We start from the raw sequence: 4,839 nt of genomic DNA on the forward strand, positions 1-4,839 counted from the left end.
TGTTACCCTCGCGCGAGATTGTTCGAGCTATCGGGTGATACCGTCCCCGATATGATTAGGGTACTTCAGTCAACTGGTCTCCGAGGAGGACTGTACGCTCCTTTTGCGAAATATAAGGTACAAAGCGATACATGGCATCTCGTGGTACGGCGCGACATATTGATTATCTATGTGTTGGTTGTTTTCTTTATCGATACGTACATATGTGTCCTTCGAGGGCATCTTCAGACTTCTTCCTGCTTGCGAATCTGTGTTCACTTGTACTTCTTGACGTAAAAATTAGGGATGTCGCGAACCACCCTTGGTTCGATTTCGAAAGGTTTCGATATTTGCGAAGCGAGCTGAGGTTCGTTTTCGAAAACTTTCGATATTTTCGTACCGACCGAGGTTCGAATTCGAAAAATTCGCAACTTTTGACCACAGCGCAGTTTCGAATTCGAAAAATTCTAGGCTTTCATGGTTTCTAAAATTTCGAATTTGAATATTTCGAATATTTTTTTACTTCAGGTTCGATAAATTCGAAGATTTCGAAATTCTTTGGAAATAAAATTCGAAGACTTCGAACGCTTCGAAGTTTTATAGACTTGAAGTTCGAACAATTCGAAGATTTCGAATTTCTTTCTGCATAAAGTTCGACAAGCTCGAAGGTTTCGATTCCCTTTTAACGCTAAACTAAAAAAAAAAAAAAAAAACTCCGAAGATTTTGAATTTCTTTTTAATCCAAGTTTTCAAAGTTCGAAATTCGATTTTCAAGTTTTTCTGCCACAGTTTCAGTTTCAAATAACGTTTTCACGACTCACTGGTTTTCACAAAATCAAGTTTAGAAAATTTAGGGTGTGATATCTAGATTCTGCGAAGTTGGTCAGGCAATTAAATGAGACAACGAGTGTCCCGGACGTGCTGGAATATTTGCCAGTGCAGAATTGTGACCGCCAGCCCCGGGGGGTCTTTAACCTGCATCACGCAGGAGTGATTACACGAACACACTGTTTTACGAGACTCATCCAGTTCGAAACGGCCAGGGGCGAGGAGGTTGAGGCTCAGAAAACCTTAAAGCGACCTGGCAAACCACCTCGCCACCCCTTGCACGCTGGTAGTAATCCGATCGAACGCCGCCCGAGTGACGCTGGCATATAGTAAGTGAAGTTTGTAATTGTCCTGGAGGTTTATTTTCTGGGACAAAGGAATCGCCTCGCAAAAAGCACAATAGCCGACACAACTCGAGGTCGAGGAGCGTTCTACCATACAAGTGGCGTCGGAAGAGGAAAAACGGGGGGAAAGGGGGTAGCGGGGGGGGGGGGGGGGGGGGGGGGCCTTTAGCCTCCTTCTCCCCCTTGCAGGTATTTCGGACTGTTAAAGAAAACAATACGGAGAAAGAGGGCGTGGTCGAGCTTATTTTAATCTGAAATTATTTATGCATATGTATAGCTACTGTCGCTATTCACTGCATAAACGATTGTGTAGATGGTCTTTGTTAGAAACTCGTTGTCAGAAGGCACTACTCGTCACATGCTTAGTGGTTCGGAAGTTCAAAGCTGTATTTTCGACCTAAATACCTGTGCCGATAGTAACAAAAAAAAAAAAAGAAATGCGGGGATAAAAAGCTGGAGAAAAACAAAAACAAAAAAACTATCAAGAATTCTCCGGAAGTGTTGTATTCTTGCAGATTTAGAGGTTCAGAACTTCAAAAGAAGTTTCTTTTACGAAAATGTGTACGGGCTAAAAGAAACACGTCCCAGGAACGTGAAGCGAAAAAAAAAATGTTTTCTTTTAATGACGTGCTGAACTTGAACACTATTAGAAATCTTCTCCCATAAGTTAATTCATTCCTTAACGCGAAAAAAACAATGAATGCATTATTTTGTATTCTACAGATGGCAATAATATGTACTGTCTGTGGCGTTAATTTAAATGCGATACCTCAAACAACTTAGACGAAAATAAATATCAAGTTTAGGTCATAATTGCATGCAGATACATGTTTGGACATTTCTTCGAAACTCACGTTGAATAACAGTAATCACATCTTAAGACAGCACTTACCTAGGCTATACATAGATAATTCTTAAAAAAGTATAACATATCTACCATAAATAGCTTCGGCTACAGCGCGTTTCAAATCTGGCACAAACGATAATCGTCAAAAACCCGTCGTCCATCCTCGCCCCTTCGGGGATTTATTTCTTTAAACCTAAGCATGCCAGAACATTGAAATAAACGGCATTGTCTTTCGTAAGGAACGCAGCACCGCGTGTAAAAGTTCGAGAAAAAAATATTACGAATGTACCCCACTACTTGAAATCAAATGAAACCGTCCGCCGGTCTTTCGAAGTTCGACGAACGTCTAACTTTTACCCTAAAAGTTCGAAGTTCGTCGAACTTCTGACTTTTCAAAATTCGAAAGTTCGAAACTTTTCGATTTCTCTTGATAAATGAGTTCGAAAGTTCGAAATTCATCGATTTTTCGGTCAGTCAAGTTCGGAAGTTCGACAAGCATCGAACCTTGCAGCGCAATAAGTTCGAAAGTTCGAAAAAGATCAAATTTTTTAGCGTAATAAGTTCGACGGTTCGAAAAGCGCCGAACTTCTTAGCTTAACCAGTTCAAAAATTCGACCTCCGTCGAATTTTACGACATAGACAATTCGAAAAATCAAAATCTTTCGAACCTTTCGAACCGCTTGATTCGATCATCGAAACTTCGATTCAAAAAAAGTTCGCGGCATCCCTAGTAAAAATTAATAGACCCTTTACAAAAATGCACGCCATCGAGTAGCTGCTGAGCCCATTATTAAACGCCGCCATAGTTTGTCCCTGTGCTCAGAACCCGCATTGAAGGACGAGTGCTGCGCCATCACGCGGCCTGAAATCTACTCCAATCACTACGTCGCTGGGCGTTCGGCTGCCGGCTCGTGTTCAGTCACAAGATTAGCGCCGAAAGCTGTGCCCAAAACATGGTAACCGTCAATGCCACTTGACGGGATTTTGTGAATCATCTAAGATGGTTTATGCTCTTGGATTACATGTATTTCAGATCCCTCTGGATTTAATGCCTTTAGAGAATCGGCGAAGCAGCGCATGCCGAGGAATTGGTGCAGAGTAGAGTTTGCGAGATAATTTACCAATTCTATTCAATGGTTTCCGTTCGGAAGGCCATTGAATAGAATAGAATCCCTCGTTTCAAGTGCTCGTGAAACGAGGGAATCACCCGAAAATTGTTCGGAAGGAACTGTTCGCTTGTATTGATTATGCATACTACCTCTCGATGTATGCTAATAATTGTCGTTAATTTAATTCTTTCAGAGAGTCGACACTAATTTCTGCTTGAGTTGAGTTACGCCTATTTAGTTAGGTATAACCATATAAGGCAGAACAAAGAGTAACACGGATCAGATGTGAATACACCGTGCAACTTCGTCTGCCGTTTGCGCACCTCGCGCGTTTGTTTACCTTCCACATTCGCCCACGTGGTTTTGTTTCTCCCCCGACCTCTACCAATGGCGCGACGCACTTGACTGCCTCATTGCGTGTTCCTTGCGCGTTATCGGTGCTGCTTTCTGATTGGCGCGCGTCTCCTTGCGTTCCGATGCGCCAAAGACGCTTTTTTGAACACTTTCCCTCAGAATAATGGTAAAAAAAGGAGACACTTGTGCATACACTTGGCCATATCAAACACCTCGAAAATTTCTTGAAAAACGCGCTAAATATGCATCCACTTTACTGCGTGATTTTCGCGAACGACACAAAAATAGCTTTGACGGTCTAGAACACGCGGGTTATCAATGAAATATTATATGTAAAAAAAAAAAAATGTTTCACCGTTGTTTATTTTATTGTATCTTTTAATTCAATAGATTGCAGTGTAAATCTGTTTTATCGTGCAAGTGCTAAGAGTTTAATACAGTAGAAGTGAAGAGTTGAACGTGGGCCTTTTATTCTGTAACTGGAGATCATGTTTCATGGGTCCTACATCTATCCGAAGTCCCTGGAGGTATACTGTACCACGATGCATTCGAAACACCAATAATTGTTCTTGCTCAAGTCAGCTCAACCACCGATCAGTATCATGCGTCAATGGACACGCAGTCTCATGATGACAAAAATGCGTTCACGCCTTCTTCCACTGAGGCCGCATTACTATCGGAGCATTTTCGCCTTTCTCGTTGGCTTAACGGATAAAATTAAGTCTGTTGATATTCTAAATCCATCGCGGTGCACACGGGCAGCACATTTTGCGTATGGGTGGCACCTTGGCTTTAATGTAGCCGGTCCAAGATTACGGAACAAAACTTTTATTTCACCTAATTTATTGAGAATGACAGTCACTTAGCGATATCTAATTGTGTCTGTGTGTGAACAAAAAAAAGTGAAAGCCGTTTACAAATCCCTGTAACGCCGAATTGGAGCGCAGCTCTTGAGGAGGAGGAGTGAAGGGTACTGAGGGGAGGGTAGACCCCTCCCCCTTCTCCTCCTCCTCCCCTCATTCTTTAATATGCTCCGGGGGGGGGGTCACATGACCTCGGGGTGTGTGTGTCACGTGACTTCGGGGAGGGGGTCACGTGACCTCGGGGAGGCGTGACCTGGGGGTCACCTCAAGGTCACGTGACCCCCAAGGTGACCCCCCCGTGACCTTGGGGGTCACGTGACCTGGAAGGGTCACGTGAACTCGGGGGGTCACGTGACCTGGGGGTCACGTGGGGGTCACCTTGGGGTCACGTGACCTTGAGATGACCCTGGAAGGGGTCACGTGACCTTGGGGAGGAGACCACGTGACCTCGGGGGTCTCGTGACCTCAGAGGGGTCACGTTATTTGGGGGTCACGTTACCTTCAAAGGGTCACAT

Source organism: Ixodes scapularis, unplaced genomic scaffold (assembly GCF_016920785.2).
Source record: "Ixodes scapularis isolate PalLabHiFi unplaced genomic scaffold, ASM1692078v2 PGA_scaffold2__306_contigs__length_199485367, whole genome shotgun sequence".
Taxonomy (NCBI): Eukaryota; Metazoa; Arthropoda; class Arachnida; order Ixodida; family Ixodidae; genus Ixodes; species Ixodes scapularis.